The sequence below is a fragment of the Leguminivora glycinivorella genome, chromosome 17 (genome assembly GCF_023078275.1).
Source record: "Leguminivora glycinivorella isolate SPB_JAAS2020 chromosome 17, LegGlyc_1.1, whole genome shotgun sequence".
NCBI classification, from domain to species: domain Eukaryota; kingdom Metazoa; phylum Arthropoda; class Insecta; order Lepidoptera; family Tortricidae; genus Leguminivora; species Leguminivora glycinivorella.
The window spans coordinates 1603033-1617640 of NC_062987.1; the positions used below are offsets into that span (position 1 = coordinate 1603033).

Below are 14608 nucleotides of genomic sequence, written 5' to 3' on the forward strand. Positions count from 1 at the left end.
GTTTTGACAAAGAAAGGAATTTTACGAATCCATACTAATATTATAAATGCGAAAGTAACTCTGTCTGTCTGTCTGTCTGTCTGTCTGTCTGTCTGTCTGTCTGTCTGTCTGTTACGCTTTCCCGCTTAAACCACGCAACCGATTTTGATGAAATTTGGAACAGACAATCTTTAGACCCTGAGACAGAACATAGGCTACTTTTTATTTCGAAAAAAAGGGATGAAGGGGTTGAAAAAGAGGTTGAAAGTTTGTATGGGATTTCTTAATTTTAAATGATAAAACCATGAAACTTTATATTTTAGCACTTGATAAGAAATCATTAAACATATATTTAAAGTCACATACAGGTCGAACGCGATTAATTAACATTATTTATACCTTTAAAATAAACATGGTGGGAAATAAACATTAACTAAAAGCGGGTAGGTTATATTTATTTGTCTACCCCGAACATTTATATAAATTAATATCGGGTAGTTTTGTGTTGTTTACATCTCCGGTGACATTTTGCTGGGACGTCAGTCTTCCGCGACCACGGCCAGTGCAACCTGGCCGAAACGTTGGGAAAAAAGGTAAAAATAATGTTAATTAATCGCGTTCGACCTGTATGTGACTTTAAATATGTGTACAAAGCGCGAGAACTTAAAGTGTTATATCATTAAACATCTTGATAAGGGATAGGGATAGGGATAGGGATAGCGATGGGGATAGCGATAGGGAAAGCGATAGGGATAGCGATAGGGAAAGCGATAGGGATAGCGATAGGGATAGCGATAGGGATAGCGATAGGGATAGCGATAGCGATAGCGATAGCGATAGCGATAGCGATAGCGATAGCGATAGCGATAGCGATAGCGATAGCGATACGGATACGGATACGGATAATATGGGTATCGTTAGCGGGATACGGATAATCGGTCGGCGGTCTCTTACAATCAATGTGCTCTAAGACGATCGTTGTTTGCTTGCTTGAAGATTACGTTTGCGATAAGTATAAGCAAAATGTAAAAAATTGTAAGGGACAATAGAAAAAGTACTTTTTACCCACCGATCATAGTGTCGAAATACGGGCTATGTGGGATGTTTATAAAGGTTTCCCCAGCGTATATAGAATTACCTACGCTGTGGTCGATGTGTAATATTTCTACAATCATTGCAAGCAAAAGTATTATGTGCAATCGAAATAATCGCAGATAAATATACCTACAGAGAAACCTACGGTCCCTACGGATCCAAATGAAAATCTTAATGAATACTTTTATTACGCGGGCGAAGCCGCGGGTAAAAGCTAGTAGGTACATAATGCAACCATAATTTTCAGCTGATAATTTAGTTTTGTACTGTTTTTCTATCAGTAATAAAGTGCCGACTAATCGGCCTTTTTTGCCGACTAGTCGCCGACTAATCGCCGACTAGAAATGTGGCCGGATAGTCGGCTTTCCCGACTAGTCGGCGACTAGTCGGTACATCCCTAGTTAAAATGTCAAAACCCCAAAGGTGTAATGCCCTAAGCCACCGTACCTTTTTCTGTATGGTACTGAGGTAAGTTTCTTTCTTAGACTTTATCTGTCGTCACGGAGTTATATTATGTCTTTGACCATACTTACACAACTAGAGTTGGCATTTGTTTTCAACCATGACTACTAGCGCCATCTTACAAATCTTACAAAGACCATGCAATGTTAGCAACTTAGCATACAGCCAGATAAGTTTTGAACAGAGTAGAGGTTTAGATCGCTTTCGTCTAGATGGCAGTGTTCCATATATATAGTACATGCAAAAGCGGAAAGACCATGAAATGTTAGCCCACACAGCCACAGTAGTTTTGAGTGGAGTAGCGGTTTTTATCGCTGCCATCTAGATGGCAGTGTTCCGTAGTACAAAAGCTAAAGAAGCAGTGTAGGTTATCATTATAGATGGCGTTTAAATAAATAATTGCATGATAAAACTTCTGCTGAAATCTGAATTTTGATCTCGTTTTCGTATATTTCTTTTAATAATCTTTCCACTGCTAGACATTAGCATTTTGCTGAGTCAATTTGGGAATAAGATATTCATAGTTGTATAAATTATTCGATTGCAATTCGATTAGTAGAAGTTAACGCATGTTTAGAATAAGTTTCATCGATATAGTTCTAGCCGTTTCCGAGATCACCGAAATCCATACTAATCCATACTAATATTATAAATGGGAAAGTGTGTGTGTCTGTTTGTTTGTCCGTCTTTCACGGAAAAGCGGAGCGACGAATTGTCATGATTTCTTAAATGGAGATACCTACTTGAAGGGATGGAAGGGATTTCTAACGCGAGCGAAGCTGCGGGAAAAAGCTAGTATAATTCATGCATATTTATATCTGCGAGACGGATTCATTTAAAAATTTCGATGAAATGTATCTCTAGGAAACTCCCCCGTGTAGTGTAAGGTCACTGATAGGGTACAAATAGGTACTTGATACTTTGTGGAAATTGCACATATACACTGGTCAAAAAGAGAAATAAAAAAACAAAGTGTGATGTAAAGCTGCATTTTTGGTATGTTATTTGGGGTCCTTGGGGGAAATGTAGGACTATATTTTGCAAGCAAAAAAATGGTGTGCTAACGTCGTAATTTAAAAAAAAAAGTAAAAAAATCAGACTTTTTTTGGTATTTGCCGTTTTATTAAAAAAACTATGCATTTTTGGTCAAAAGTTGCTTTGTAATGTTGAAAGCGCATTAAATTCCAAACAGTTTGACATCTTTTATCAATGTCCGTCAAATATTTTTTGAGATATGAAGCGTCAAAAAAAGAGCATTTTTCCCCTTTCTATGAAAATATTCATTTTGCTAATATTTTGAGACAGATATCAGCAAAACAACTTAGGCTATTACATAAATTGTAAAATAAAAATGTAGAAAATTTCACTAGCTTTCATTTAAGAACAAAAGTGTGCCAGTTATTAAAAAAATAGGATTATATCGTAAGTCTAGTATAACTGGATCAGAAATAATCGGTGGATGGTAATGGCCAAATGGGATAGTTTACATATATTTACGGGAGGTGTAGCGGAGAATGAATTATTATTATTTGGGGGCTGTTCAAGTATTACTCAGACACATATTTGTGTATATCAAATCAACATTTATTTAGTAAGTTAAGTTTACGGTCAAAAAGACCTCAGGATCGCCGCTTGGCAGAAAAAAATATTTACGAGTAGAAAACCCTCATTAATTGAATCAGATTGTTCCGAAATTGTTCTTGTACGGACTGGTTTTTAAAGCATATCACTGAGGGTCAATAACATCGATGCAATCTCACGAGCGTTGTCGTTTGTCGTGGACGTGCCCGAATCATAGTATTCTCCGTTTAACGAAATATCAAATATCAGTACATAGTATGTGTTGTATTGCACGCGCAGGTCTCTCACCGCCGCGCAGGTGTAGTCGGACCATAACTCGACAGTATACACGCTTGTACAAAAACTGAGGAACAGCGCTGTCTTTTTGCGCTGTCACTAGTTCACTACATTTGGCTAATCTTCTAGCCAACATGTTTGCCCTTACTGCGGTGGCTCGCCTCTGCCTTTCTATGTCCTCTTGGTCTTTTAAACTGGACAAGATGTGACCAAGATATTTGACTTCGTGTACTCTCCGCAATTGAACTCCATCAAGCAAAAGAGGTGGTACATGTGTGGGCATATGTGCTGCCTCCATGAGCATAAATTCAGACTTGTCCGGATTGTATCTCATGTTATGCTGGCTGGCGTTTCTCTCGCATTCTGCAAGTATCTTACGCATAGCTCCACAGATGTTGCTAGTAGGACCATATCGTCTGCATATGCGATGTGATTTATCATTTGCCCATTGATGGAGCAGCCAACCTCGGCACTGGTCAAAGCCTGCGACAGCCCATCCACGTACACGCTGAAGAGAGCCGGACACATACTGCCTCCTTGTCTCACGCCACAGGTTAGCCCGGCCGCTGGCTGTGGACAGAGTTGACTTCCATCTTACTACGTTCTTCTGCTGGGAATACCACTTCTCCAGTATCTTAATAATTGGCGTGGGCGCTTTCCGTTCCCGTAGTTTATTCCACAGCAATTGGTGGTCAAATACAACTCAAGTGGACTTTCTATTACTACAGGAGTTGTGCCATCAAGATGCAGAACCAGGACCCTCAAAAAGGAAAAGTAAAATGTAACTAATTCTGTTTTATTTTTCTAATTTACTAAACTTCAAAATTTTACTGTATTTTATTTCTTCATTAGTAATAGTCAAATCGATGCAAAGTTAGCTTAGACAATTTTTTCAGATAAACGGATATCAAAGAAAGAAAGATCGAATAGATAACACTTTCAACCTAAAACTATTAACGTAAACTATTTTACCTTAACCAATCTACCAGACTCTTGGCTTCACTATTTATAGATTTTTTTTTGTTTACCAAAGTAACTATTCTTCTTACTGACCTTTATTTGCACTAAAACTAAAGCAAAATAAATTTATACAATGTTGTATTGCAATATATATCATATCATGAAGTATTTTGCAGATATTTGTCCAAAAATATTGGCAAAACGCTACATTTTATAAATGCGTCAAAAATTAACCTTTTTTGACGCTTTATATCTCGAAAACTATTTGACGGACATTAATAAAAAAGATGTCAAACTGTTTGAAATTTAATGCGCTTTCAACATTACAAAGCAACTTTTGACCAAAAATGCATAGTTTTTTAATAAAAAAATAAAAACCAAAAAAAGTCCGATTTTTTTACTTTTTTTTTAAATTACGAAGTAGCACACTTTTTTTTTGCTTGCAAAATATAGTCTTACATTCCCCAAGGACTCCAAATAAGATACCAAAAATCCAGCTTTACATCACACTTTGTGTTTTTAGCCGATTTTCATGTAAGATTTGACCGGTGTTCAAAAACCAGTTTCCTCAACTTATCGGGTTTCACCAAGTAAACCCTCGAATTATACATAATAATCACTTTATCAATACTGAGGCTGATAGTAGACAAAGTAGGTAATAATTTGATCGAATTTGGCCGGTTGTAGCGTAGGGCCCTTACCTCACTTCCATGGACTGAAATACTAAGTTAAACGTTTTCGATTTGCCTTTGTAGCACCGATCTGCTCTTTCATGGACTGGTTGGTGGATGTAACATTCTTAGATATGCTTTTGTAATCCTTATTCCTCTGTTTAATACTCGATTTTCTGAGATAGAACATTGCGATCTGTAACTTAAATATTTTATGTTCAACGGCCCTGGGTGGCTAGCCGAATGGCACAATCGCTCACGAAACGCTCACGAAACGAAGCGCCAGGGCGGAACGGGGCCAGGCCCCGTAGCCGAATGGCATTTCTCCGACGCCAAACGAAAGCGATACGCCGCTGGCTCTGTCGCGCCAATACGCAAGCGCGATAGAGATAGATATCTACTAGCGCTTCGTTTCGTGAGCGTTTCGTGAGCGATTGTGCCATTCGGCTAGCCACCCTGATCACGCCTTGATCAACGGAGTTCGCAACGGTGAAACTTAGCTTTCTGGCAGGCAAGTATGGTCGCGCACTTATTAATAGTGCGATAGGGACGGCCAGATGTTTTATCACTTATCGCACGACCATGCTTGCCTACCAGCTCTACAACATTTTAATTACCTACATATTTATTTCCACAAAAACATTGAATCGCTTCTTATTTTAATTTGACATGTTTGTTTATATGTCAATCAATATTCTTTCAAAGCTTGAAACTGACCAAAGAGGTAAGTTTGTATAAGGTGCACTAGGGTATTTCCGAATGATTTTTGCACTAGTTGATAAGGTGTATGTGTTTCCATGAACCAGTCAGTGTAGCAAAGTTTTTAGACGGAAATAGTGAATAACACATTTACTAGATGGAATAGCCTAACAATGGATTACAGAATTTTTCATAAATAATGTAAAATTTTTAAAATACAAGCATTTCAAATCTAGTTTCGTTTTTTCGTTGCAAAGGTGCAATTCCGAATTGGTTCGGGTAAATCCGAATACACTTGAAAACGAGTTGTATGTGTATGTTGCTTAAGAAACATATTACTTTTTTGATTGAAATTACCCTCCCGGCTCTTTTTACTCGATTTGGCGTATAAGAGTACTTATACATGTGTTTGTCAAGCTTTTATTTCGGATTTACCCGATCAGGAATCTGTGGTCCTCAAACTTTAATGACACATTTATATCCACCATCAATAGTTTCCAGCGGTCGCCTTATGATGATGTACCTACTTAATAAAAATCCACATATTAATGGCTTACGGCCTTATTCATAAAAAATCCTTAAATCGTTGATGATCTACGTTTTAGTTAAACAACTGTTTAGGCTTATTTCACGGTTGTTATGAGGTTGTATTCATAAACCCATTTTAACAGCACAATAACTAATATGCACTTGATGAACTGTTTAGGCTTATTATGTTGGCATTATTGACAAATCATAGACAAAAACGTGGCTGAACTTTAAATTAAAAAAAAGTTTGACAGCCATTTGACAGCCGCTCTAGAAGGGAAATCGTAAATTTAGAAACTAGATGGATGGTTTTATTGTTTTATTTAACCTATGATCTGAATTCATATTAATATTTCAATAGGAATAGCGTCTGTGGCACATTCATAAATAAGATAAGATCGTGTGACGGGCGATTTTATTTTAACCTCGGCGACCAGCGACCACCATACAATTGATACAATCCGCGCGTTGTGAGCCTTTTCAACATTGACACTATAATATAATCCGCATCTATAATCGATGAAGGCAAACCAGGTAAGCTTACACCGTTTTGTATATTTATTTCTTAATATACACTGTTATAACGGTGAGAGTAGTGTCACTTGTCAGTCATGTTTAAGTATGAACTTGAGTTGAAGGATACCGATACCTACTCTAATAGTAATAAATCAAACCTGCTTGTGGTTATTTTGTCTTTCACGGCAAAACGGAGACAAATTGACGTGATTGTGGAAATAGGTGAAGGGATGGAGAATGACATACGTAACTTTTTGTCTCTTTCTAACGCGAGCGAAGCCGCCGGCAAAAGCTAGTAGGTATATACGTGTCTTGATGTAGTTTAGTCGTGAACAAAACTAAAATGTAATTAGGTTACCTGTGTTATTTTGCTATAAAGAGTGTTAATAAGATTGTCTTCTGTACTGTGGAGTATGACACTCCTATAACCCTAGTTTGGACACTTGTCTACCAGACATTGCCTGTGTCATCATGTCATGTAAAACTTTGTGTTTCTTTTTACATAAATTTACTTACTAGTTATTTCAAACTCTCAAACAAAGAGTAGCCTAGCCATTGCAGTTCTCTATTGCTTATGTACCATTTCAAAATGATACTATTCCTATTTTGATATAAAACTATGTACAATGAGTTCTCATGATAGTATTAATTAGTCAGAGAACCTATTAAATGAAATTGCATTGTACAATCTATCCGTTAAAATTATGACTATCACATAATAGCTAAAAATTAAAGAAAAACATGTTCATTAAAAATATTTTATTTATGTCTGATGTGTCTTTTTCAGATTCTGACAATTCCATCTTCAGCTTGGGACCGAGCAGCAGCAGCAGAGGGAGGCAGCAAACTGTAACAAATAAAAACTATAACTACCATGATTTTCAGCAAATGTTAATAAATATTTTTAATAAGAGGAATGTCTACTTTAATTTTCCTAAATAAACATTATGATTTGTTTTATTTGCCCAGATGTAAAAATGTCATTTGAACTCACTCCAGTTGGTTAGTGAAGTGAGTAGGTAGTAATCATTTATCTATTATTGCAAATTTAATAGGACATAGTAATTCTATTCTACTTATACACTGGGATATGGACTAGAATCTAACATTTTGTCCTTGCCTGATTCATGGCAGCAAGTCAAATGTGACATGGACAGGCTAAATGGAAATGAATATTAAAAGAAGCTCAGGTAACATATAAAATTATATACAAATAGGTACATCCATGAGTGTAAAATGTACCTAAACCATACATTTTTGTGCTAGGTGCCTTTGAATATTATATTGTAGAATTAAATAATTACCGGAGTAATATAAAGGACAGTTGAGTGGCAGTAAAAACTACAAATGTACTTAACTATGTTATTTGTGATGGTCGTCGGGGTGGTTTCATACAGATATGATAAATTAGTAGGAAAATAGCTAACCTCTGGTGATGAGATATGGGAAAAAATTGGTATTCCGTATCTAATTTAGTGCTTATATATTTCAACATGTTTAAATCATGATTATGAATCTAGGTAAGTAATACAAACATTTTACCTGTGATGACTTTTCTTCACTTGATGGCCAAATTGGACACAACTTTTCCAGTAACATGCCAGCATAGGTTGCATCGCTTCATTAAAAGTTTCATTACTGCCAGACAACATTTTTACCTGAATGTAAATTATAAATTACTGATAAAAATATAATTATAATAAAATAATTTGATTTGTCCCTATATTGAAAGTAGTAAATTGTTATTTTTAATTAACATCAGGCTGCAAAACAACATTATAATTTTGCAGCATGGTAATCAAACAAACACTGAAGTATATCTACAGGTAAAAACATGAGGGTGACTGTAATGCAAATACAATAGGATAGTTATTCATCTCCAGGTGGAGACCATATTATTATGCTTTTGATACCACCTTACTAAGCTAAGGTATCTTATATTTAACCTGGTTGTTGTAGAAATAACTTAAATTTAAGTGGTCTAGCACTAACCGTGCGTTCTCACGTGCGAGTCCTTTCCTATATCTAGTACGATTTGAAGTTTGAAGTACATAAATGGAAAGGACTGGCACGCCTGATAAGAGACGTCGGCAAGTAGATAAGTAATGAAAACTAAAGGGTTTACATACCTATTTCTGCCACCTCGCCTCTGAACTCGTTCCCTATATAATGCACTTTTTCTTCGACACGATCAAAAGTCTGTTACATCCTTCAGTTTAGGTATATAAGTAGCCCGCATTTCACACAACACATATTACTTTGGTTTTGCGCCACTTAATAATAATTTTAGCTTGTCAATTTAATTACACATAATACATTTTTCTGAGAAAATGTAAGAACAGGCAACAAACACTCGTCTCAGAGGTTCATATCAGTTCATGAGTTGCTGTCAAAAGCCAGCTGATGTGAGGCGGCCATCTTGGATTTTTGCGCTAAAATCCCGTTAAACTAGGGTCGGGCTCATTTTAAAATTTCGAGGATTTACACAAGAGATGATGCACTGTTTAGCGTTAATGTGCGTTTATGAATAAGGTTTTTTGACATCCGCACATCAACAACGTTTTAAATAGGTTGTAACTTTTTATGAATAAGGAATAGTCTTTAACCTTTAAAAAAACGCAAGTAATACACATAAACTTAGGTGGAAGACCTCCTAGGCCTTTATCAATCCATGTTGATGACACACGTGCTTCGTTGAAATTCACCGAACGGACCTGAAGGCAAATGTACATATTTTAGAATCTTTATATCCGTATAACAAAAGAACTTAATTTTGTTTGTTTGAGAACCACTGGCTATTACTTAGAGAAAACAAGGTCGGGTAATTCCGGTACACTTTGTGACACGGAATTCCCCACTTCGGGTAAATCTGAAAATGTAATAAAATTGAAGTTAGAATAGTTTAAGCCGATTTAAAATGGCTAAAAACGAAAATCTCTCAAACACAAAGGCAGTCAATTCATTTACTCACCAAAGTACAGAGTTAGCGATGGTCGTCTAATTCCGAATGACAAAAAAGCGGGAATTTTTCACTCGCTCACTAATCTGATGCGCCACAAGCGTAGTTTCGCCGCTAGCATCTCGAGCCAACTTACGCTGGGAGGGAGATACTTGAACGTCATAGGGTGCGTTGCCAGAGCAAATTATGTAGCCACGTTTAGTAGATATTAGTAATTTTCGGAATATCCCGAATTTCGGAATTAGCCGAGTAAACCTTACTTTAATATACATACATACAATCACGCCTGTTTCCCAGAGGGATAGGCAGAGATCACGGATTTTCCATTTGCTACGATCCTACATTGCTACGACAAACCACTTTCGCTTCACACACTTTCATAATTCATAACGTTTCTCATACACGGTCGTTGGTTTTGACAAAAGACATAATAATTTTGTAAGAGGACCAAAGACCTATATAACTTCGACTATTAAAACTCTATTCTCATTGAAGAGGACATAACGCGGTAAATACCTAGACCACATACAATCATACAATCACGCCTGTATCCTATAAAGGGTAGGCAGAGCACAAGAAACTACTCAAGTTTCTGTGCCACTCTTGGCAAATAAGGAGTTAAAAGAAAACGAAACTGTGACATTGCAGTGACAGGTTGCCAGCCTATCGCCTACGCCACAATTTAACCCATATCCCATAGTCGACTTCTACGACACCCACGGGAAGAAAAGGAGTGGTGAAATTCTTAGCCCGTCACCACACGGGAGACCTAGACCACAATTTACAAATTAGATAGTAAGTATTAGGTTTTAGTAATTGCACATAGGCAAATTGGTGTCTCTTTCTAACCCCTATTTTTCTAAATTGGTGGTGGAAGTTTGTATGGAGCATTCTGCAATTTTCGAATTTCACGAGAGCGAAGCCGCGGGCATATCTATCTATAATTATATCTGTCTATCTATAATCATATCTGTCTATCTATAATCATATCTGTCTATCTATAATCATATCTGTCTATCTATAATCATATCTGTCTATAATTATACACAACTAGCTTTTGCCCGCGGCTTCGCTCGCGTTAGAAACAGACAAAAAGTACCCTTTGTCACTCCATCCCTTCAACTATCTCCATTTAAAAAATCACGCCAATTCGGCGCTCCGCTTTGCCGTGAAAGACGGACAAACAAACAGACACACACACTTTCCCATTCAATTATATAAGCCAGCTGATGTGAGGCGGCCATCTTGGATTTTTGCGCTAAAATCCCGTTAAACTAGGGTCGGGCTCATTTTAAAATTTCGAGGATTTACACAAGAGATGATGCACTGTTTAGCGTTAATGTGCGTTTATGAATAAGGTTTTTTGACATCCGCACATCAACAACGTTTTAAATAGGTTGTAACTTTTTATGAATAAGGCCGTTAGTATATTTCTGATAATAACAGCTTCTACTTCGATAGCTTCAAAAAGTGTATCCGTCACCTAAATAATACTATTAATTATTTGAGCTGTTTAGTCATAAGTAAAGACTTAAGTATCGGTTTAATTAAAAGTTTTTCTTTTTATGAATTCAATAATTTGTTAAGTTTTAATTGGACTCTCGAAGCAAGCATTTTTATGTTTTATTTAGACATCATTTCAAAGTTTTCTTTTGTTAAATATTATGAATTACCAAAAAGCTTTGAAAATAATATTCTATGATAACATTAATCAATGAATGCATCTTTCAATGGGGGGGGGGGGGGGGGGGGGTTAGATGACTTTATTGAAAAACAAACAAAAGAAAACAACTATCAATAAACTTAGAAATAAGAATATTCGAAATTATAATTAGACTGAAATTGTATTAATCTTAATTTAATTGCTGTTAAATAATTTTATTGATGAACGTGTAATATTTACAATATTATTAATAAAATGCCTATGTCTATGTCTATGTCTTAACGGCCTCTGATTAAAAATCATAAAAATATAATGATATTTCGTACGTAAGCACAGAAAAACTTCTTGCTACGAACTGACTCGTAACCACAACTGTAAACTTACTGAACAAGTGTGACAAAAAAGTGGTTAGTGTGCAAATATTAAATTTGCGACCGTTTTCACAACCACGAACTTTCAACAAACCCAGCGAAAATCTGAACAAGTTTCACGATGCGCGCTCCAGGGCACGTAGTCGCACAAAGTAAACGCTCACGATAATATCTATTTCATAGCTATCTATCTCTATCGCTCTTGCGTATTGGCGCGACAGAGCTAGACTGCATTTCTGTTGGCGTCTGCCGTCGACGATTGCCATTCAGCCACGCCGGCAGCTGTTGCATAATGGAATTATGTAAAAAGCACTTTATATTTATTAATATAATTTTAAAATTTTAAATGTATTGTGACTTAAAATTTTATCAAAGTGGTGCGCTGTTTTAGGTCATTTAGTATTTTATGCAACACACTTTGAATTTGTACTACGAAACTTTGTCTCTAATTTTAAATGTACGTAGAACGGACCAAGACATGACGAATATTGTGGTTGTCGTATAAAGTAAGAGGACATTTTGAATCCTTTTCATAATGATTTTTAACTTTGTGTGCTCTAAGTCAAATTAAATAATACTTACATAACAACTCCAAAGTTTTTTCGATGTCCTCAGCATAGTTTCTCTAGTTGTGAATTTTGATATTTGGCTTTATTCATGTAAGATTTAGTAATTTTTTTGCAGTTTCCCTACGCCAGTTGGTTCTGCAAGATTATTTTATGACACGTGTGTTAAGTGGTGTATTGGTAAGGGCTTTGATCTGATCTGTCCAATGCATTAGGGAATATCTTCTTGACCTACATCCAACATCCATTGACCCATATTAGTCCATATCGCAGGCAAAATTATAATTGGGTAAACGTCCCGTCCCGTTTTATTACAAGTATCAAACGGCGTTAGCACAGTTAGTCTCATAAACGTTTAAATTAATTGCTCCAAGACTGCGGTTGCCTGATATCTGAGTCGACATTTACAAATCATTTTAATGAAATCACTTTGATTATGATTTTAAATGCAAAATGTCTATGAAAATGAGATGCTGTTTAGTACTTAACAGTTACAAAGACTGTGGTATCAAATAGTTGCCAACTTAGGTTGGCCAGCCTGACGGTCTACCCAGCGACGAAATATATATAATCATGTCGACGTCCGTATCGTGAAACTTGTTCAGATTTTCGCTGGGTTTGTTGAAAGTTCGTGGTTGTGAAAACGGTCGCAAATTTAATATTTGCACACTAACCACTTTTTTGTCACACTTGTTCAGTAAGTTTACAGTTGTGGTTACGAGTCAGTTCGTAGCAAGAAGTTTTTCTGTGCTTACGTACGAAATATCATTATATTTTTATGATTTTTAATCAGAGGCCGTTAAGACCATAGACATAGACATAGGCATTTTATTAATAATATTGTAAATATTACACGTTCATCAATAAAATTATTTAACAGCAATTAAATTAAGATTAATACAATTTCAGTCTAATTATAATTTCGAATATTCTTATTTCTAAGTTTATTGATAGTTGTTTTCTTTTGTTTGTTTTTCAATAAAGTCATCTAACCCCCCCCCCCCCCCCCCATTGAAAGATGCATTCATTGATTAATGTTATCATAGAATATTATTTTCAAAGCTTTTTGGTAATTCATAATATTTAACAAAAGAAAACTTTGAAATGATGTCTAAATAAAACATAAAAATGCTTGCTTCGAGAGTCCAATCAAAACTTAACAAATTATTGAATTCATAAAAAGAAAAACTTTTAATTAAACCGATACTTAAGTCTTTACTTATGACTAAACAGCTCAAATAATTAATAGTATTATTTAGGTGACGGATACGCTTTTTGAAGCTATCGAAGTAGAAGCTGTTATTATCAGAAATATACTAAATCATTTTATTTAAGAAACTTCAAAGAGGTTTAAAAATACATATTTAAAATTTACTTTTAGTTACAATGCAGTTATGGACCGCAGTAAAATGGAAAATGATGAGATTAGCTTAATAATAAATTAGTATCATTAGATCTGTGATCAATAACACAATTCACCTGGCCACCATTTTAAGTACCTACATTAGTTATTTGTTATACAAGGGGCAAAGTTGTATTTTAACGCCGAGTGTGGAATAGAAAAACGAGCAAGTGAAAGGATTCTATAGTTGAACCACGAGCGATGCGGGTGGTTCGAGAATAAAATCCTGAACTTGCAAGTTTTTTAACACACGAGAATTAAAATACATTTGCACCCGAGTGTAACACAAAACTTTTCCCCTCACTAATAGCGAGGAAACTACAACGCAAAAAATGCGTTTATCACTGCTTCCAGTAGTTCCACAGGTGGTAAATCATCTTTATTACTAGATTCACCTACTTTTATCAATTTTAAAGCAGTTAATTTGACTTTATTCAAGGTCAAATTACATTACCCACTAGTGGATAAAATGCGTTTTTACCCGCTGCTATTAAAGGACAAAACACGTGTTTCTGAGCTAGTGAGGGGAAAAATATATTACGTGTTGCCCCAAAAGATCTTGCATATGACCAGGTGGTCCAGTCTACTTCTTAGCGACCCTTTCCTTGAAGCATGCCGAACGTACTTTTTATAATTCAAGGAATTAATGAGCAGACAAATCTTGACGTAGATTCTTTGCAGCAGGCTTATGTTTGTGTCTTAATATGTTTTCAAACTCAAAAATGTACTTTAACTACAAGTATAAATAAAAATCATCATTCAAAGGGTTCTAGCGAGTCTAGATACTGTGGCCTTGATATCCTTTTTAGTATGCTGATTGGCACGTCAGTTCCAAAGTTACCAGAAACATTATTTGTGTCACGTGTATTAGAACTGCAGT

At 35.9% G+C, this 14608-nt stretch overlaps 2 long non-coding RNA genes across 2 annotated transcripts; one reads left to right on the forward strand and one right to left on the reverse strand.

Moving 5' to 3' along the window:
- The first annotated feature begins 6242 nt into the window (after positions 1 to 6242).
- Positions 6243 to 7674, forward strand: LOC125235400. Its single transcript, XR_007178083.1, has 2 exons — positions 6243 to 6785; positions 7555 to 7674. It is a non-coding gene; the product is annotated as an uncharacterized LOC125235400 (long non-coding RNA).
- Positions 7510 to 10058, reverse strand: LOC125235399. Its single transcript, XR_007178082.1, has 4 exons — positions 9739 to 10058; positions 8897 to 9481; positions 8310 to 8425; positions 7510 to 7614 (listed from the first exon to the last, which is right to left on the reverse strand). It is a non-coding gene; the product is annotated as an uncharacterized LOC125235399 (long non-coding RNA).
- Between the last annotated feature and the right edge of the window lie 4550 nt (positions 10059 to 14608).